This window comes from Protopterus annectens, chromosome 15.part0 (assembly GCF_019279795.1).
Source record: "Protopterus annectens isolate FY-2018-M chromosome 15.part0, PAN1.0, whole genome shotgun sequence".
Lineage (NCBI taxonomy): Eukaryota > Metazoa > Chordata > Ceratodontiformes > Protopteridae > Protopterus > Protopterus annectens.
This window is the reverse complement of record NC_056749.1, coordinates 387,826,386-387,848,492: the sequence shown is the minus strand read 5'-3', so window position 1 is coordinate 387,848,492 and position 22,107 is coordinate 387,826,386. Positions and strand designations below refer to the sequence as shown.

General features: G+C 47.5%; 1 long non-coding RNA gene across 2 annotated transcripts in view; it reads right to left on the bottom strand.

Moving 5' to 3' along the window:
- Positions 1-22,107, bottom strand: part of LOC122789701 — a 406,422-nt gene that overhangs the window by 2,186 nt on the left and 382,129 nt on the right. The gene's annotated exons all lie outside the window — the stretch shown is intronic.

Below are 22,107 nucleotides of genomic sequence, written 5' to 3'. Positions count from 1 at the left end.
AACTGAATGAGAGGGTGTCCACTTTCCAAGCTTGTGGGTGGAATGTCCTTGTGTAAAATTTTTGAAGTTGGTAGTTTTGGGGGTTGGCAAACAGATCTATGTCTGGGCGTCCCCATTTCTGAGTTATCATTGCAAATACTTGTGGATCTAGTTTCCACTCGTGGGGATCATGAGGTTTCTGCTTAGGTCGTCTGCCAATGTGTTTTTCTTTCCTGGCAGGAATTGTGCTTGTAGTTGAACTTGGTAAGACAGTGCTGTGTTCCACAAGGTCATTGCATGCCTACATAGAGGGTAGGAATGTGTGCCCCCTTGCTTATATACCACATTACTGTGCTATTGTCCGTCTTTATTATTAGTTGTCCTGGGTGTAAGAGGTCCTTGAAAGCTGTTAGGGCATTCTGTACTGCTAGCATTTCTTTTTGATTGATATGCAGATGCCTTTGATCTGTAGTCCATTTGCCCTGAATGCACTGTCCTGCCATGTGTGCTCCCCCAGGCATAGTCCGATGCATCTGTTGTCATAGTTTGCCTGGCTGTGGGTAAGGTAAAAGGCTGACCCTTGTTGAGGTGACATGCCTGTGCCCACCATAGAAACTCCTGTTGAAGGCAGGGCATGAGTGGTATCATTGTTTCCAAGCTGTGGCTGTGCTGAGTCCATACGCTTTTCAGGTACCATATGCAGTTTTGCAAATGGTATTAGTAGTATGCAAGATGCCATGAATCCCAAGGCCTGCAGAATTTTTCTTGCAGGGAGTTGGGTCTTTGTTGCCATTATTTTGAAGTATTGAGTCGGCTGTTGTTGCTTGTCTGGCGTGAGATAAGCCATCTGGGCCGTTGTATTCAAGCTGGCACCCAGGAATATTATGTTTTGTGAGGGCACTAGTTTTGATTTATTTTTGTTTACTGTGTACCCTAGGCAACTTAGAAGGTGTTTGACAAATGCCAGATGCTTTAAAAGAATGTCCTTGCTTTCTGCTTGAATAAGGCAGTCATCCAGGTATGGGTATATCTGAATTCCTCTTTGTCTGCAATATGCAATTACTGGTGCCAGGCATTTTGTGAAGACCCTGGGCGCAGTGGATAAGCCAAAGGGCAGTGCACAGAATTGATAATGGGTTGAACCTGCAATGAAGCGGAGATATCTTCTGCAATTTTGTCTGATAGGGACATGTAGGTAATGCCTCCTTGAGGTCCAACATTACTAGCCAAGCATTCTTGCCCAGCATGGGAAGAAGCTGCTGTAGTGTTAGCATCTTGAATTTTGGTACTTGCAGATAGGTGTTCAGAATTGAAAGATCCAGAATGGGTCTCCATGCTTTGCCCTTTCTTGGGACTAGAAAGAGTCTTGAGTAAAATCTTTGTCCTTGCTCCTGTGTAGGTACCTGTTGAATGGTTCTCATGTCCATGAGAGCTGTAATTTGTTTTTGTGCCTCTGACCATTGATTTGATGGCAGGTTTGGCATCCCTCTTATCCTTGGCAAGGTATGAAAGTGAAATCTGTATCCTTGTGAGACAATGTTTAGGACCCATTTGTCTTTTGTGATGATGTGCCAGTTGTCTGCAAAAAGTACTAATTTTCCTCCCAAGGGAGCTGCCAAGAGAGATTTGCTTGGTAGTTTGAGGGTTGAGTCATTGTGTTTGTCTTCTGCTAACTTGGGGCCTGTCTTCTCCTCCTTTCTGGGTAGCAGTGCCCCATTGGCGAGGTTTGTAAGGGCCTTGTGACTGACCTCTGCCCCTTGGGCATCTGTATTTGCCCCTCTGTGGTCTGTCAGAAGCTGGAAAGGACCAGTTTTTGGTTGGACAATTTCTGCTGAAACGAGGGGGTTGTACCTGTAAAAAATCCTTGACCGTCTGCATAGACTTTGCCTTATCCTCCATTTTCTTTAAAACCTCTTCTGCTTTGACAACAAATAATACATCCTGCTGTAAAGGTGCATCCAATCATTTTGCTTTAACATGATCAGGTAGGGTTTGTTCTTTTAACCAAGCATGTCTACATATGACAGACCCAGTAACAGCTGCTCTACAGGAAGCTTCCAGTGAATCAAATCCACATTGTAAAGTCTGTTTGCCCACCTGTTCAGCTGCATGCAACAGATCCTGCATTTCCTTGAATTCAGACTGTTCAGAATGTGTGCTCATTTTTTGTTTTAATTGAGACATTAGGAATTGCTGATATTTCAGCATGTGAAACTGACAATTTAATGCTCTCATAGCCAGAGTAGCTGAGGTGTATATCTTCTTTCCCCATCTATTTAGGGCTCTGGAATCCCTTTCATAGGGCACAGGATTTTTAGCCATAGAAGCTTTAGCGCCTTTGGGACCCTGGGAAATTGTTTCTGGGTCAGCCACAGGGCTTTTATAAAGGAATTCGTGTGAGTCAGGTACTCTGCAGTATCTGTCTGGTTTGGTTGGAGCAGGAGGTAGAGAGTCTGGATTTAGACTAGACTCCAAAGTAAACATCATCCACAATGTCTAAAACTGGAGGGATAGCAAGTGGTCTGTGCTGGGGTAGTAAAAGGAACTCTCGGAGCCTTTTCTTAGAATTAGAGTAGTCCTGGCCTTCCCAGTGGAAATATTCCCTCATGGTATGTAAAGTTTCCCCAAAGGAGTAGTCTTCAGGGGGAGATGCTGAGGGAATAGAGTCTTCAGCATCAGAGTCTCCATAAGGGGGAAAAGCATAATCCTGTTCCTCAGAAGAATCTGAGGAAATAGAAACCTGGTCAGAGGAAGCATAATCCTCCTCTTGTCTTGGTCTTTTATCTGGAGGGGGATGGGAACCCCTGATTAGGGTAATCAAATCTTCAGCCATCTTAAGCATCTGTTTCTTAGGCATGGGGCCTTGAACTGGAGACTGATGTACAGTCTTTTTTGGTTTTAAAGGAGTTTTAAGTTTAGCATAAGATTTAATGGTGAGTGTAGTCGGTCTGGAGACACCTTCTGCAACCGAAGGTGTTTCTACTGCACCGGGATCTCCTGCTCCGATGTCGTTAGGGCCTAATGAAGATAGCTGCGACAGCCTAGTACACTCCGCTTGAGAATCCAAAGCTGTCTGGGGTTCCAATTCTGCGGTTGTCAGGGGCTGCGTAGGCGCCTCACTGAAAACCGGAGAACAGGCGACAGGCCCAGCAGAGGCCTCGGAGTCTGGCTTGTTCCTAGGCTGCCTGTCCTAATCCTTGCGTTTTTTATGCATGCCGGTTGTCGGCTGCTCCAATTGCATGATATAATTAAATTTCCTATCAAAGTAATGCCGTGCGAAGTCAAAATGGCATTTGATAGTTCATTTATTAAACCTAGCACAAAACCGACAACCTATGACGTCGTGGTCTGGGCCTAGGCAAGGAATACAAAAAAATGGAAGTCCTTATGAGGTATTTGCTTCCCACAAGAAATGCAATTGTTAACTTTTTCTGACATTGGACTGAGGCAAGAAAAGGTTCCCCAATGGAGTACTTAGCTTTATTGAAGACTTCGGACTGAAATTCGAATCGAAAATCTCAGGTGTCGGCCGACCGGCACTTGCGAACTGCTTCTGCTTCGGGCACCGCACAGCAAGTAAGATTGAAGAAAATGGTGTCGGATGCCTCTTATATACCCCTGGCGCACTGACGTCAGGGAAGAAGCGACAGCAACCGACGCTGGACCAAGACTTTGGAACTCAGGCCAACTGCGGGACCGCCTGATGGCAGGATAACCCAAGTGTGATGACTGCAGCAGGGTAACACGATGAACATCCTGATGCGCAACAGAAAGAAAAACCTTCTGTTATGAACAAGATTACGAAACAGGCTAGGGGGAAGGAGGGGGGGTTGGTTGCTGACAAATGAAGTTACCTACTCAGATGGAACGTTATGGTGAGTACATAACTTCTTTATCTGAAGTAGTTAACTTCATTTGATCAGCAACCTGTGAGAGTCCCCAGCTACCTAAACCTGGGAGGTCCTCATGGAAGGATATTTCGGAGCACTGCGGAGCCAAAGGCTGCCCTACCCTCTAGAGATCAGATCCAGCTTGTAATGAGAAATGAAGGTATGAGAAGAGGCACAAGTAGCCGCTGAACAGATGTCATCTAAGGGAACTCTTGACCAAAATGCTGCAGAGGTAGCCATAGAATGGGTAGAATGAGCATGAACCCCCAAGGGTTCTGGTCTACCGGAATCTGAATAGGCTTGTAAGATGCAGTGGGATATCCATCTGGCTAAAATGACTTTTGTAACTGGCTTGCCCAAGGACAGTTTAGCGAAAGACATGAAAAGCTGTTCTGATTTGCGAGAAGCAGCTGTCCTGTGCAAGTAAAATCGCAATTGTCTATGCACGTCCAACAAATGCAGTTTATATTCCCCTTTGTTTTGAAAGTTGGGAAAGAAAACAGGCAAATTGATGATTTGATTGATATTGGCCTCGGAGGCCACTTTAGGCAAGAATGAAGGATTAGTCCTGAGAGAGACCCTGTCCTTATGGAAAACCAAGTACGGGGGTTTCGTACAAAGGGCTTGAAGTTCAGATACCCTCCTACCCGACGTAATCACAATCAAGAAGGCAGTTTTCCAGGATAAGAATTTTAAGTCAACGGAAGCTGCAGGTTTCAAAGGGTGGACCCGTTAGGGCCTGGAGAACTAGAGTTAAATCCCATGGGGGAACCGCATTCTTGACCGGAGGTCTTAAGAGAAAGGTGCCTTTCAAAAAGGTCTTGCATATCTTAGTGGAAGCCAAGGGTTTAAGATTATCCCCGATGTAGAAATGAGAAATGGCAACCATCTGAACCTTTACAGTAGAAGAACTGACCCCCTGATGGAAAATGTGGGACAGAAATTCCAGAACTGCTGGAATGGGAGCCGAGAAAGGATCCAAATCCCTATCCTTGACCCAGATGGAAAAACGCTTCCATTTACTGTTGTAGATTTTCCTGGTAGAGGGTTTATGTGCTGCTACCAGAATGGTCTTTACCGAAGACGAGATACTGGGAGTCCTAGCCGTTAGTGGAACTGGATCAACCGAGCCATGAGCTTGAGGTCGTCCAGGTTTGGAGTTTGCAATCCCGAAGGATGAGAGATCAGATCCGGAATGGGATCCAAGACCCAAGGAGGGGCTGTGATGTGAGACCGCAGATACGGGAACCAGATCTGACGAGGCCAGAATGGGGCTATGAGGATTATTTTGCTCCCCAACAGACGAGCTTTCTGCAGGAACCTCGACATTAGTGGAAGAGGAGGGTAAGCATAAAGAAGACTGGGTGGCCAAGCATGGATCAGAGCATCTCTGGGGTTCTCCCCCCCGGTGGGGGAATTAAAGCAAAAAATTTGCTGCATTTCACGTTTAAAGGAGACGCGAAGAGATTGCAGCAAGGCTGACCCCATCTGAGGAAGATCTGTTTCGCTACTAAGGGATTTAGAGACCACTCATAAGGAGTGAGGATAGAACGACTTGGCTTGTCCACTAGAATGTTGGACCGACCCGAATTGTGCATTGCTATCAGAAAGCGGTTGGTGGAAATCGCCCATTCCCAAACTCTCATAGCTTCTCGACAAAGTGGATAAGACCTGGTTCCTCCCTGTTTGTTGATGTACCAGACTACCGCCATGTTGTCTGTCTGGATTGCAATAGTCCCTGGAGGAAGAAGGTCCTGAAGGGCTTGCAACGCTAAAAGCACCGCCCTCATCTCCAGAACATTGATATGCAGACCGGTCTCTATAGAGGTCCACATGCCTTGGACGGTTCTGCCCATGCAATGTCTCCCCCACCCGAGGCGAGAAGAGTCCGTGGTCAGCGTGGCTTGGGGTAGGGGCATCACGAATGGTCTCCCTTCCCAAATCTCTCGGGAATGAAGCCACCAGAGAAGGGAGCTCCTGCAAACCTTGCTCAGGGGAATCTGTGAATCCAGAGGGTGTAGGAGTAGGGACCATTGAACCTGAAGGAGCCACTGAAGGACTCTCATGTGTAGTCGAGCAAGAGGTGAAAGGCTGATGGCAAGGACTAATTCTGCAGGTGGAGCGGAAGACTGAAGAAGATCTATTACATGGAGTGACAAGGTGCGTAACCTGTCCATTGTCAGAAAGGCTCTGGACTAGAGCGTGTTTATCCTGGCCCCTATGAAATCTATAACTTGAGCAGGTTGAAGAGAAGACTTCTTGAAATTTATGGTAATGCCAAGGTGATTCGCCAAGAGCAAAGCATAATCCCTGGCGGAAGACAGTAGATGCCTGGTGGGGGCGGTGAGGAGCCAGTTGTCTAGGTATGGAAAGACCTGAATTTCCTGAAGTCTCAGGTGGGCTGCTACAACTGCCATGACCTTGGTGAACACCCTGGGGGCAGTGGTGAGGCCGAATAGAAGAACCCTGAACTGGTAATGACTGGCTCCGAGCCGAAAGTGAAGATACTTCCTGGATCGTCTGTTCATGAGAATGTGGTAGAATGCATCCTTGAGGTCTATGGAGCACATCCAATCGTTCTCCTGCAGAAGGGGGAAAATAGATTGTAGAGTGACCATCCGGAATTTTTCTTTGGCAATGAACAGGTTCAAGGATGACAGGTCGAGAATTGGCCTCAAGTCCCCCGTCTTTTTTGGCACTAAAAAGAACCTGGAGTAATTGCCTAACCCAGATTGCTCTGGGGGGACGTGTTGGACGGCCCTTTTTTCTAGTAATTTCTTTATTTCTGAGGCTGCCGCCTCCCGTTGATCAGGTGGGACATCGGGGAGGTGCCTCACTAACGGGGAAAGATTCAGGAAGGGGATAGAGTAACCTCTGTATATTATTTGGAGCACCCAGCGATCTGTAGTAATGGACTCCCAACTTGCTAGATGCTCCGAAAAACGCCCGCCGACTGCCTCCAGAGAGGGACAGTCGGGTAACCCCTCAGGGCTGCTGCGTGGTCAGTCGGAGAAGGGCTCTCTCGACCTGAAATTCTTCGGCCCCCCTCTGCCTCTGGGCCGGCGTCCACCTTGTCCTCCCCTGCCTCTGAAGGACGAAGGTTCCGGAGTGGGACGGGACTGCTGAGATTTCCGGAACCACATCTTCTTTTGCCTCTCTGGTTCCTTGAAAATGATCTCTGAGGAGCAGAGAAGCGGATTCAGACAGCAGACAGCATCTTTCTCGCTCTGGAGCAGCGTGTCGCGGATGGTTTTGCCAAAAAGCGAAGAACTGTCAACGGGAGCATTAGCGAAGTATGACTTGAAGGGTTCCACAAAGACGGAGCCAGGCGTGGCGCCGCAGGGCGACCCCTGCTCCGCTGGCTGTAGCCGCCCCCTCCATGGCATGGGAGAGAAGCTGCATAGAAGTGTTTGATATAGACTTTAGAGTGGCCATGCGAGCTGAGAAGGTGCGTTTATCCTCGGCCGCCATGGACTCTGGGGGAGACCCAGCGTACTCTTTTATCAGATCCCGCTGGAGCCTAATGACGTGTGCCAGATAATTCAGCGCCATTATAGAAAAGGTGGCTGAAGCAAACATCCGCTTTCCAATGCAGTCCATCATCCGAGACTCCTTATCAGGAGGATGGACAGAGGAACTTTCTTGTGCCAGTTCCTTCTTGGTGGCAGCCGCCACCACCATGGCATCTACCAGGGAACCTTTATTCCACATGGGTTTGTCAGAAGGGGGACTAAGTATTTTGTCCGGTCTCTTGGAGATTGGCTCCACAGTGTCCGGCTCCTTCCAAGCCCTGGTAGTAATCAAGTCTACCAAGGGGTCGGTCGGGGGGGACACCCAGGAGGTAGACAGGCCTGCATCAAACACCTCCAGAAACACAGACTCATCCGAGGAAGGCTTCTGGGCTGACCACCCCCCGTCTTATGCGCAGCATCTCCATAAGGTCTCCAAAGGAGATGTCCTCCGGGGGGGTGACCTGGGGGAACCTTCCCCTTCCTCTAAGTCTGTGTACTCCGTGAGGGACTCAGGGGAGTCCAAGTGCCTCCCTCTTGCACTTTCGTTTGGGAGGGGCTTCTTTGGCGGGACTGCCCGAGGAGGGCTCACCAACGGGATCTAATTCCTCTACAGGAACTAACTGGGGTGCAGACGCAGGCTGTCCCTGGGGCCAGACGATGGAAGACAGGCCCATATGCGAGGGAGTGAAGAGTGGATCCGTAGCATGGACTGGGGACTTCGAGCTCCTCGACAGCACCCTTTCCACCACGTCGAACGCCGAAGGTGAACCACTCTCCCCTGGCTCCGAGAGTAGTCCCCTCGACTCCTACGTGAGGACCGGTGTCGGAGCAGACGCCATCGGACCCGAGAGGGAAGTGCGCTCAGACAACAATGGAGCCGAAGACACACTCACCCCTATGGATCCGAAGCTCGGCTCTCGGTCCAGAGAGCTCGAATCCTAAAGACGACCCGATAACTCGAGGGTAAAGCCGGCGTCGAAGTAGCAACTACTATCGGTGCCGACTTCACGGCTCCGAGACAACATGTATCCGACTGCTCCGAAACCAGATAGTGGATCGGAGAAGGAGCAATTGGTGCAAAGAAAGGGCTGAGCTCCCTCCCTGGGGGGGGGAGGCAAGAGCACTCCCATCTGCATCTGGGCCTGCAGGAATCGACGCATCATCCGGTCCATATCTGCGGGCAAACTCCTGGTAGACTTCGAAGAGGTCGTCGAGGCGGACCTGGAGGGCCGCCTAGAAGACCTCGAGGGTGACCGGGACTCCTCCTCCGGCTCCGGAGAGAAGTGTGGAGAGCGGTGCTGAGAGGGGGAAGACCTGGAAACCCTTGCGGGGGAACCAAACACCTTAGCCGGCGGAGCCGGGAGCCGAAGAGGCTGATTTGGCCCGTCGCTTATGGCTCTTACGCCTATCTCTTTTCTTCTCTTTCTCTCTGTGCCCCCTGTCTTTTTTAGAAGAGCCCCCCTCTCCCTGGGACACATTGGGAGGTTGAGTCCCAGCCAGGGGAGGGGAAGCTGAAGGCTGGACAGTCGCAGCCGCGACTGGCGCCACTGAGGAAGAGGAGGAAGAAGAATCCGGGGGTAAGAGTCCCGACAAGATTAACTTATTCCTCTTGTCCCTCACGGCCTGGGGGTTGAAGGCCACACACATCTGGCAGCCCAGTGTTAAGTGGGCTACCCCCAGGCAGAGAACGCACTGAGTGTGGCCATCCGCTGGGGACAGCTTATGACCACACTCAGCACATTTCGAGAAAATGGCCTTAGGGCCCTCAGCCATAACGAACAAGCACACACCCTAACGCACACTAGTAAGGGGAAGGGAAAAACACTAATTTACCACTAAAAGTAAATAAAAAATGGTTTAACTAAACTATGGATCTATAACACACTCAAATTGCTAGAATTTGAACAAGAAAACTCCTAAATTCCTCTCACCTAAAAACGCCAAGAGCTCGTCCCTTATGCTTCAGAAGCCGTGGCAAATGAGATCGGAGGACTGGAGGGAGGTAAGCAGGGTATTATGGGTAAGGAGAGGAGCTGAGAGCTCGGATCTTTAGCTTGGAAAGCTGCTGGCTCGGATCCGATACCCACAGGTTGCTGATCAAATTAAGTTAACTACTTCAGATCTTTTTTTAACATGAAAAATAACAAATCCTGGTCTGAAGCAGACAGCTTCTTTAGATTTCTTTATGGGAGAAAGCTGGCAACACTACATTTATGTAAATATATGTAAAAGAAAGAGCATATATAAAAATATTCTTCATGCATACATGAAGAATAGTAGAATACAAGCAAATCCAGTAAGTGGTAAAGGTTTCAGCTTTTATCCAATAACCTTACAGCATGCAGCAACGCATTAACTCTTACTGAATTCACTAGTCCAACTCCACTGGTACTCTTTAGAAATAATTCTACATGAAGAACCATAAGGCATTTTAATCACTGTCCTTCACAACTACTGTACTGAATCGCAAGAGTGGGACTTCACAACCAGCTATCCTAACACACAGTTATTCTCTTGGCAAGCATATTCAAAAACACATTGGCCATCAACCTCCTTTCTTCCCCATTTGTACATGGGGTTGGGGAGTCTCATCAAAAGTGCCGAAACCACCTACAGCCAATGTTCAGACCACCAAGTGGCTACCTCTGACTCTGTCCTTTCATCTGTACCACACATGCATGCACACATGTGCCCAAGTGAGCACAGATACACAACTACAGCCAATTCAGAGACTCTGATTTACCTACTGCATGTCTTTAGAATGTTGAAGGAAGCTGAACAGTTTTAAATAAAACCTTCCTAACTTCATTCAATGTGTGACATATTACTCCAGCACAAAATGTGCATACATAGTTCCTGTACCTTTAATCTGTTCTGTATGACTAAAAATGCACATTTCTTAAATTTAGAAACTTAGAAGGTATGTTTTCTTTACACATCCCAGACACTTGTACATATGTACAGCCTATGTATGTGTAAGTGTGCATGTCTCCCTCATTGAGTTGGTGATTAAAGTACTGTTGTGTACACTTACCATAAATGTAGATGTTCAAGTGTTCAAGTGTATTCACTGTTGCAGTTGTGACAGTTGGGATTTCCTGCTCTGAAAGCCCTCAGCCAGCCCGACTACTAGAGAAACTTATTTCACCTCCCAGGCTGCCGGACACCTTAAATGATGTCAGAACGCTCAGGTATAAAGGAAGCCAGCCTGCATCATCACTTCACTATTTTCTCAGCCCCATTGAGGAGCATCCCAGTGATAAGGAAAGGGGGTATCCAACCCAGGGTAGCTTGGGAAAGTGCCCAAAGTCACCATATTTGAAAATTCTAGAACTACCTGGTAGGCCAAGTGAGTAGGAAAAGATGACTGCAACAGTGAATACACTCAAACATTGACAGTTATGGTAAGTGTATACAACTGTATTATGTTCTTTGTGTTTCACTGTTGTAGTCCTGACAGTTGGAAGGATTCCCAAAGCTTAAATGAGGGTGGATGGAGATCCAGTTGAGAAAAGGATCCCCTGCAGGACTGCAGAGACAAATCCTGTTCTGGATTTTGAGAATGCTGGCAGGTGGTAGTGTTTTGTGAAGGTATGCACAGAAGACCAAATGGTTGCTTCCAGAATGTCTTTGGTGGGACCCCTTAAGAAAAGCTGTAGAAGTAGCTGTAACCCTGGTAGAGTGAAGTGTAAATAAAGTTGGGGTTTTTTGCAATGATGGCTGTAGCAGAAAGAAATGCAGTGAGAAATCCATTTGGAAATTGTCTGTTTGGAGGTTGGCTTTCCTTCAGATCCAGGGCAAAGGTAATGAACAGTTGATCTGATTTCCTAAAGGATTTTGTCCAGTCTAGGTAGAGATGCAACATTCTGTGCACATCCAGGGAGTGCAGTAATCCTTCTCCATTGTTCTGAGGATTGGGAAAGAAGGTAGGCAGATGGATGGCTCGATTCAAAGACAGATTGATTACCACCTTAGGCATAAAGGAAGGTATAGTCCTGAGGGAAACCCTGTCTTTATGGAAGATAACAAAAGGCTCTACTACCATTAGGACTTTTAACTCTTGAGACCCTTCTAGCCAAGGTAATTGCTACAACAGTCTTCCAAGTGAGGAATTTTAAAGAGGCATTAACTGCAGGCTCAAAGGGAGGCAAAGTCAATTTTTCCAGTACACAGTTGAGATCTCATGAAGGTGTGGGTTTCCTCCTGGGGAGGCCTAATGTGAATGACACCCTTCAGGAACTGTTTCAAGACGGGGTGTGAGAAGATTGGGGGGGGGGGCAGAAATGTGAGCAGAGATGGCTGAGGCACATATTTTTTGAAGGAGTAGGAAAGGCCTTTCTCCACTAGACTGGCCAGGTACTCCAGGATGACTGAAATGTTAGCGGAGTTCGGCTCAAGGTGCTGTCTCTGGCAACAAGCAGAGAAGATTTCCTTGTGCTAGGCCTTCTGGTTTCCATCAGAATGTTTTGCACCTATTGCCTTAAGTTGGTGTGGCAGTTAGGTGCTGAGGGATAATCCAGGCTGAAAGGTTCAGGGTCTGTAGATTGGTGTGCACTATCCTCCCTTTGTCTTGAATGAAGAGGTCCACTCACTGCGGTAACAGCCAAGGTTTCTAATTGGTGAGCTGGAGGAGGAGAGGAAACCAGTGTTGCCTAGGCCAGTTTAGAGCTAGCAGAATGGTCCTTGGGCCTTCTTCCCTTATCTTTAATAGGACTCATTCTCCATGATGATGCTTCTCTTGTCCTGGTACAAACAGAGCATTGTCCTAGCTGGTAAAGAGGTCCACCTGTGGGATTTCCCATTTTCGAGTAATGCTGAGGAAAATACCTCTGTGTAGGTGCCACTCATGGGGATCTGTTAAGTTCCCGCTGAGGTGATCTGCAAGGGTGTTTTGTACCCCTGGCAGACATTACGATAGGAGATGCACACCTATGGAGTGTGCTATCTCCCAAACTTGCATGGCTAGACAGCACAGGCCATAGGAGTGTGTGTCTAATTGTCTATGTACCACATGACTGCGGCGTTGTCTCTGTCTGTACTACCAGCACCGTTGGTATCCATTTCTCTTTGAAGGCCAGGAAACCTCCTAGAACTGCCATGAGTTCTTTCCAGTTTACTTGCCTCTTCTTGGTCTGGGAATCCCACAACCTGTGGATTGGAAAATGTTGGGTATGGGCTTCCCATGCAATGGCTGAGGCATCTGAGGTCAGGATTTGGTCATGAAGAGAGAATCACAAGGGCAAAGCCCGATTCTGTATGCAGGCCTGTACCCACCATGTGAGCTCTAGTTTAAGGCAAGGTATCAGGGGTATCTTGGTGTCCAGGTACAGAGTGCTCTGGTACCACACATTCTTTAGCTACCACTGGAGCTTCCTCATGTGTAGCCTGGTTAGTGGCACCATGAGGATACACAATGCCATACACCCCAGAGCTCTGAGGAATTCTCTGGCTGTTATGCACCATTTGCCCTGTAAGTTGTGGAAGTAGCTGGTCAAAAAGGTGACCTTGTCTGGGGGAGGAAGGCCTTTTGGAGGGAAGAGTCCAGGAGTGCCTCTAGGAAAACCATCTGTTTGGATAGCACAGTGATGGACTTCTTTAGGTTTAGAGTGAACTCCAAGGAAATTAGGAGGTCCTATGTAAATTTCAGGCATTTGAGAATCTGTGACAGATCTGAGGCCTGTATTATGCAACCATCCAGGTAGGGGTAAATCTGGACCCCTTTGGTCCTGCAATAAGCAATGGCAGGAGCTAGGCATTTTGTGAAGGTGCAGCAGACAGTCCAAAGGGCAGAGCTGAAAATTGATAATGACTGGGGCTTGCTCTGAAGCAAAGAAAGTTTCTATGTGACTCTGAGATGGGGATGTGAAGGTAGGCATCTTTTAGGTCTAATGACATCAAGAATGTTTGAAGGGCTAACATGGGGAGTAGTTTCTACAGGGTGAACATTTTGAATTTTGGTACTCTTAAGATTTGAGCTGGACAGATTCAGAATGAGATGCCAAGACACTTCCTTTCTGGGTACCAGGAAAAGTTGAGTAAAATCCTTTCCATTTTTGATCTTCTGGAACTGGTTCCACTGCTGCCTGGGAACACAAAATTTGAATTTGTTGTAGAGCCTGACTTTTTTGATTTTGGGTTACATCTGGGTATCCTGAGAATTTTAAGAGCTCTCTGAAAGTGAGCTTGTAACCATGGGCAATAATATTTAGAACCCACTGATCCGAGGTAATATGGTTCCAGTTTTGATAGTAATGGGAGAGTCTTCCTACTAGCCTTCGGGTGGGGTCGGGGAGGGGAGATAGAAGCAGAGTCTCATAATTGCTCTCTGGCAGGGGCAGGTGTTGTAGAACTCCCTTGTCTGTGACAGTCTGAGGTCCACTGCCTAGATCTTTGTTGCTGTGCTCTATGCCTGGGAGTTCTGTCCCTCTGAGGCTTCCACTGTTTGCTCCTAGATTGAGTGGGAAAGGACCAATGTTTGGTAGACATTTTTCTGCTGAACCTGGGGGCGGGGGGTTGCACTTGTAGAAAGTCCTTTACTGTTTGCATAGATTTTGCCTTGTCCTCCATCTTTTTGAGGGCTGCTTCAGTTTTAGACCCAAAAAGGCATTCTTTGTCAAGGGGGAATCCAGTTGATTAGCTTTTACCTGGTCAAGCAGGAGCTACTCCCTAAGCCAAGCGTGTGTCCTGATCACTGTGCCAGTGACAGCTGCCCTGCAGAAGGCTTCCATGGCATCATACCCACAGTGAAGGAAATGTTTTGCCATTTGAAAAACGAATGGCACAGATAAAAGTTCCTTAGAAAGGTTTTTAATCCTCTAAACTGGACAGCTTTTGTTTTAGTTGATCAAGAATGGTTTGCTAATATTTGATCATATGAAATTGACAATTGAGGGCCCTCATAGTGAGAGTAGCCAAAGTGTACGCTTTCTTTCCAAATCTATCAAGAGCCCTACATTCTTTATCAGTAGGTACAGGACTCCAAGAGGCACTAGTCTTAAACCCGTTGGGGGCCGAAGTGACCACTTCAGGGTCAGTCGGTTGGTTTTTAAACAGAAATTTATGAGAGTCCTGAATCCTGTAAAATCGGTCAGGCTTTCTGGGTGCAGGTGGGAGCGAGTCAGGATTTAATGAAAAACATCTTCCACTATGTCCAGGATAGGTGGGATTGCTAGGGGTTTATGCTCAGAGAGGTCTAAGAACTCCCTGACTCTCTCTTTGGCCTGTGGGTATTCTTCTGCTTCCCACTGATCATGCTATGAGGCAATGAGTCCCTCCAAAGGTGAGATCTTCAGGCGGAGAGGCAGAGGAGACCACTTCTTCTGAATCAGATTCCTCATACGAGGTGTAAGCAGGGCCTTCCTCAGATGCAGAGTCCTCCAAATCAGACTCTTCTTCTGAATGCAGTGGACCAAGGAGGAAATTAGGGTGGATGTCTCTTATTCCCTGGGGTGATAACCCCTGAAGTCTGTCTAGACTTTAGTCTTAAAAAGGACTTCAGCCAATTTGATCAAATCTCGTTAGTGTCCCTGAAACTGGACAGCCTAGGGAAAGACCCTGCCACAATACCTTTCTTTGGTGTAGGTTTGGTCTTAGGCCTAAGAGCATCTGATGCCCTAGCGCCTGACTCTTTAGATTGTAGATGTACTGGAATAGCGGTTAGAAGCTGCTTGTCAGAAGCCGTGGCCTGCTGAGCAGTCTCAGACCCAACCAATGAGATGAAGATATGAGCTGTAGAAGTCAAAGGGACAGAAGGCATGTCCAACTCCAAATGGGTCTTGACAGAGGCCTGGATCCCTGAATCAAAGGTCGAAGGGGGCTGCAAAAGAACCTCACCTTCCTCAATAACCACAAGTCTAATAGGCAAATCAGGAGGTGATCAAGTGTCATCTGTGGACCTTGGTTTTTGTTTCTCATCTTTTTTGGGCTTCGGTACATCGAGCTCGGCATGACTGGCAGATGCCATGGTATGCAATTGCACAGATTCTTGCTTCAGAAGGTAAAAACTCTGCTCTGCGCCCAATAGTTCTAGTGTTAAACCTAGCACAAAAACGACAGTTAAGGACGTCATGGTCTGGGCATAAGCAAGTTACACAAAGCGTATGGAAGTTTGTGTGTGGAATGTTTACCACATCGGGACAATTATTAACTTTATCGGACATGAGTCAAAGAAAAAAAGGAGTTCCCCAACTGGGTACTTATATTTGAGACAACATCTCTCTGGTGCAGATTGATTGACACACTTGAAATCTGCTTCAGACTCCGGCGGCAAAAAAGACTGAAGTGACAACACAGGCTGGCTCCCTTTATACTTGAGTATTCTGACGTCAGTTAAGGTGTTCGCCAGCCTGGGAGGCAAAATAAGTTTCTCTGGTAGTTGGTCGGCCGTGAGCTTTCATGGCAGGAAATCCCAACTGTCAGGACTGAAACATGAATAAAGTACAGTTGTGTACACCTACTATAAATGTAGACGTTAGAGTGTATTCACTGTTGCAGTCATCACATTTGGGTTATCCCTGCCAGGGTAGCCCTCAGCCGGCCCGAATACCAAAGTCGTAGTATTTCTGCATCGGTTGCTTTCGCTCGAGGACTGACGTCAAGTTGTCAGTAGTATAAAGTAAGGCAGCCGAAACCATTAAATTAGTTTTCCTTGCCCTAACCTGTCAGGAGCCCCAAAGTAGGAGCCAGGTTCTGGTGGAACCCCACCAGTGGAAAATAAATACCAATATGTCCCTTGTAAGAAGAAAGGGGATGGAGGGAGGGAAACCAGGACTTCAACAGTGAATACATTTGAATATCTACATTTATGGTAAGTGTACACAACTGTACTATGTTCTTCGTGTTTCACTGTTGCAGTCATCACATCTGGGTTGATTCCCAAAGCTGTGGAAATGGGGGGAAGACGGTCAAGAAACTATGGGCTGGCTAGGATGGCCTGCAAGACTGCAGAGGCAAACCCTGCCCTGGATTTGGAGAAGAGAGGCAGGTGGTAATGCTTGATAAAAGTGTGAACAGATGTCCAGGTGACAGCCTCCAGGATGCCCCTGGTGGGGACTCCTCTGAGGGAGGCTGCTCTAGTGGAGTGTGTCCTGACCCCCTTGGGGGGAGGCTTTCCATGCTGTTTGTAGCAAAAATGGATGCAGTGTGCTATCCTATTTGGAAATGGTTTGTTTGCAGATGGCTTTGCCTTCTGCCTCTGTAGCAAAGCTAACCAGCAATTGATTTGAATTTCTGAAGGATTTAGTCCTGTCCAGATAGAATCTGAGCTGTCTGTGCACATCTAGAGAGTGCAGAATCCTTCCCCCCTTGTTCTGGGGATTAGGAAAAAAGGCAGGCAAATGAATAGGTTGATAGCCACACTGGACACCACCTTGGGCATGAAGGATGGGTTAGTTCTGAGGGATACCCTGTCTGCATGGAAGATGCTGAAGGGTTCCACAGCCATCAGTGCTTGCTCTTCTGGCTGAAGTGGCCAGAAGGAATGATGTCTTCCAGGAAAGAAAGTTTATCTCTGCAGAAGAAGCTGGTTTGAAGCGTGCAGGGTGAGCTTTTCCAATAGAAAGTTAAGGTCCCAAGCCGATGTTGGTGCCCTTGTGGGTGGCCTCACATTGCTAGCCCCTCTTAGGAACTGTTTGATCAAAGGATGCGAGAAAAGGGGCTGCTCAGTGGGAAAATGAGCAGGAATAGCAGAGGCATGCATTTTTATAGAAGAGAAGGAGAGGCCACTGTGCATAGGTCAGCTAAGTAATCCAGGATGAGAGGGAGGGAGGGTTGTGCCATATTGGCTCCCTTAGCCTGGATCCAGGTGCAGAACCTTTACCATTTGTCAGCATAAGACTTTCTGGTGCTAGGGCATCTGGCCTCATGGATAACATCCAGAACCTGTTTACTGAGGTTGGCAGATTGGTTAGAGGTTAGGGAATAAGCCAAGCTTCCAAACTGAGTGTCTGCAATTGGGGATGTATGAATTTCCCTTCCCTCTGGGTCAGAAGGTTTGGAGTCTGAGGACGATGCCATAGAGGCAACGGGGACAGGCTGCGCAGCAAGGGGTACCAGTGCTGCCGGGTCCAGTCTGAAGCTATAAAAATGGTCCTTTGCCCCCCCCCCCCAATTCTGAGCAATACCCTGGGTATGAGAGGTAGTGGAGGGAAGGCATAGATGACAGATTGACCCAGGGGAAGGGAAGGGCATCCACTTTCCAAGCCATACAGGATGCTCCCTGGTGCAACATTTGCTGAGCTGATGGTTGGTGTGGGAGGCAAAGAGGTTGACCTTCGGGGTTCCCATTTTTGAGGTATTAGGGTGAAGGTACTTCTGCTGACCTGCCACTCTTGTGGGTCCAGAAGATTTCTGCTTAATTGGTCTGCCAGAGAGTTGAGAGAGCCAGGTAGGAATTGTGCTAACAAATGTAGTTGCATGGCAGAGGCTGTGTGCCAAAGGGTCATGGCCAGCCTGCAGAGAGAGTGGGAGTGAGCCCTCCCTGCTTATGTACCACATCACAGTGGCGTTGCCTGTTGTGATCAGGAGAGCCCCTTAAGAGAGAAGGGGCTTGAAAGCTATCAAGGCATACTGCACAGCTATCATCTCCTTTTGACTGATGTGCAGAGGGATTTGCTGTGGGCTCCATTATCCCTGTATGCACCTGCCATCCAGGTGTGCACCCCAAGAAAAGTATGAAGCGTCTGGGTGGCAGGGAGTGGGGAGAAAGGCAGTCCCTTGTTGCGGGTGCATGCTGTTGCCCACCAAAGAAAATCTTTTCTAAGGCAAGGAATTATAGGTAGAAGAGTTTCCAGGTCTTGAGAGTGTGGACACCAAAGGCTCTTTAGGTACCACTGAAGTTTCCTAATATGCAGTTTGGCATATGGAATGAGTAGAATGCAAGATGCTATGAACCCCAAAGGTTGCAGGATCTTCCTTGCAGATAGCTGGGGCCTGGTGGCTAGTTGAGAGAAGTAGGCTGTCTCGAAAAATTGTTTCGCTGGAGTAAGGTATGCCATCCGGGATGCTGTGCCCAGACTTGCTCCCAGGAAGATTATCCTTTGGGTGGGGCACCTGTTTGGATTTCTGTTCGTTGACTGTGTACCCTAGGGAGGTTAATAGGGTCTTCACAAAGGCCAGGTGCTTGAGCAGCTTTTCCTGGCTGGTTGCCTGAACATGGCAGTCATCTAAGTATGGGTAAATCTAAATTTTTTGTTGTCTGCAAAAAGGTAATGGCCAGCCATTTTGTGAAAGCTCTGGGAGCAGTAGATATGCCAAAGGGAAGCACAGAGAAATGGAAGTGTTGAGATTCTGCCCTTCTGTGGAGGAAGGCCTCTTTTAGATCCAGGGTGGCTAGCCAAGCGTCCTTTGAAAGCATGGGTAGCAGCTGTTGAAGGGTGAGCATTTTGAATTTTGGGATCACCAGGAAGGTGTTTAGGATGGATAGATAGAAGATGGGGTGCCAGGTGCCCTCTTTTCTGGGCACCAGAAAACGTCTGGAGTAGAAACTTTGGCCAATCTGTTCTGCAGGAACGTGCTCTACTGTCCTCAGAGAGCAGGGAAAGGATTTGCTTTTGATCCTCTGTCCACAGATTTGGGTAGATCTGGGAACCCTCTCGGGGTTGGAAGGGTGTGGCAGGAAAATTCGTAACCCTGAGATATAATGTTGAGAACCCAGTGGTTGTTGGCAATGGTGGCCCAGGTGCTTGAGCGAAAGGAGAGTTTTCCTCCTAGGGGTAAGTGAAAGTGGGCAGAGGGAGGGGGTAGAGGAGGCGAGTCATTGTGAGTTCTTACCATAAGGGGGTGGCTTAGAACTGCCTGGTTTTGATGTGGAGGTAGTCCACTGCTTAGATGTCTGCACTCCCAGTGGCTGCTGTCTGGGCTGGTCTGTTTCCACGGGGCCTAGGCTGGGCTGGTTTACTGGGAGCAGGAAAGGACCAGTGTTTGGAGGGGCAATGCTTGCTGAACCTAGGGGGCTGGACCTGCAAGAAATCCTTAACTGTTTGCACAGATTTTGCTTTTTCTTCCATCTTTTTTAAGACCTCTTCTGCCTTGGTGCCAAATAAGTTATGTTTGTGCAAGGGGGGTCAAACAGTTTAGATTTGACATGGTTCCTTAAGCCATGCATGCCTTCTAATGACAGATCCAGTGACTGCTGCCCTGCAAGAAGCTTCTAGGGTATCAAAACCACAGTGCAAGGTGTGTTTAGTTACTTGACTTGCAGAATGCATTAACTCTTGTAATTCTTTTGATCCTGCCCAAGCAGGAAAGAAAGACATTTTTTGTTTAAGGAGTTCCAAGGTATGTTGCTGAAATTTCAGCATATGGAACTGACAATTTAGCGCCCTGACAGCAAGAGTAGCTGAGGTGTATACTTTTTTACCCCATCTGTCCAATGCTTGGGAATCCCTATCTGAGGGGGTGGGATTCTTAACAGAGATTGCTTTAATCCCTTTAGGCCCTTGAGAAATGACTTCAGGGTCAGCAGTAGGATTTTTAAAAAGATATTTGTGTGAGTCAGGGACTCTATAGTACCTGTCTGGTTTTCTGGGAGAAGGAGGGAGGGCATCAGGAGTCTAGCTGGATTTGAGGAAAACATCCTCCACAACATCCAGGACTGGGGGGGTGGCCAAGGGTCTGTGTTTTGGAAGATCTAGGAATTCCCGGAGTCTCTTTTTAGACTGAGGGTAGTCTTGACTCTCCCATTGGAAATGCTGCCTTAAGGTATGCAGGGTTTCCCTTAGGGAAAAATCCCCTGGGGGAAGAGGCTGAAGGAATGGAATCCTCTGCATCTGAATCATCGTAAGTGGAGAGGGGATGCATATCTTCAGATTCAAATGCATCAGATTCATCTGACTCTTGTTCAAACAAAACTACACGGGACAGATCTCTCTTCCTTTTGGAGGGGGCAGCTTGGCTTCCCCTGAACAGCATGATAAGGTCTTCAGCCATTTTAAGCATTTGAGAATTGAGACAATGTAGCAGGCACCTGAGAGTGGATCATTGGTGTGGTTCGTACCCTGGGCCTAACAAACTCGGTCATTTTTGAAAGAATAGTAGTCGCAAAAGATGATGTCAGTTTGTGTCGAGAATCAGTAGTGCGAAGGACTTCTTCGGAAGCCGGTGCCTGCTCAGCGGCTCCAGACACATCCAAGGTAGAGACGACCACAGCATCCATAGTCGAAGAAGAGTTTTATGGCAGACCGGACTCCGAAAGGGTTTAGGTAGCGGCCTGCGAATCCACAGAAGCGGGCAACAGGGGCTGCAAAAGCTCTTCACCGAGCACCGGAGAACTGATGACTAGTTTAACGGAAGCATAGTCTGAAAGTGTGGATACTACAGTTGTATACACTTACCATAAATGTAGATGTTACAGTGTAATCACTGTTGCAGTCATTACATTTACAGGAGTATAAAACATGCAGCCAACGCCATTTTAATCAGTTTTTCTTGCCCCAGATGTCAGGTGCCCCCCAAATGGGGAGCAAAAAAAAAAAAAAAAAATATATATATATATACATACACATATACACACACACACACACACACACACACACACACACACACACACACACACATGTATTTTAGAACACAAAAACTTTACCTTCAACTAAAAGCAAATACACCACAAAGGCTTTTGAGCATAATAATAGAGAAGAAAGGGGGCTGGCGGGTGGGTAACCTGGACTGCAACAGTGAATACTCTCGAACATCTACATTTATGGTAAGTGTACAAAACTGTACTATGTTCTTCGTGTTTCACTGTTGCAGTCATTACATTTGGGTAGAATCCCAAAGCTATGGAGGGGAGGATGGAATTAAACAGCATTAGGCGCAGCTATAAGGCCCTGCAGGACTGCAGTGGCAAAGCCTGCCCTGGGTTTAGAAAAGAGAGGTAAATGGTAATGCTTTGTGAATAGTCCGATGAGTCTGTAGTTAGGGTTTGGGTGGCAGGGGGTAGAATGAATGACAGTCCTTTGATTTGGTGACAATGGCCTTCTAAAGACATGCGTCTGAAGCATTTCTCCCCGGGCCTCCGCTGAAAACAGGATCTGTGGAACCTAGTCGGACTTTCCCGGTCAACAAATGTTAAATAAATAATAAAAATGTATGAACTGAGCTCCAAGTAGCAGCTTCTAGAATGTCTCTGGTAGGAACCCCTCTGAGAAAGGCTGCAGAATTGAAGCAGCCCTGGTGGAATGGGATCTGATCCCCTTGGGCACAGGTTTACCATAGTGCAAGTAGCAGAAACAAATACAATGGCTTATCCATTTTGAAAAAGTCTGCTTTAATATAGCCTTCCCCTCTGTTCCTGCAGCAAATGCCACCAGTAGTTGCTCAGACTTTTAGAGATTTTGTCCTGTTTAAGTAGAATCTTAGTTGTCTGTGTACATCCAATGAATGCAGAATCCACTCCCTCTTATTCTGCAGATTTGGGAAAAAAGTTGGCAGGTGAATGGTCTGGTTAAGAGCCACACTGGATACCCACCTTAGGCATAAAAGAAGGATTGGTCCAGAGGGCCACCCTGTCCGGATACAAGACAATGAAAGGATCCATTGCCATGAGAGCTTGTAGTTCTGAAACCCTTCTAGCTGAAGTGACTGCCAAAAGAAAGGCGGTCTTCCAAGAAAGAAATTTTATATCCGCAGTAGCAGCTGGTTCAAAGGAGGTAGGGTGAGTTTTTCCAGCACAAAATTGAGGTCCCATGCAGGAGTCGGTGCTCTCCTGGGAGGCCTTAAATTTTTGGCTC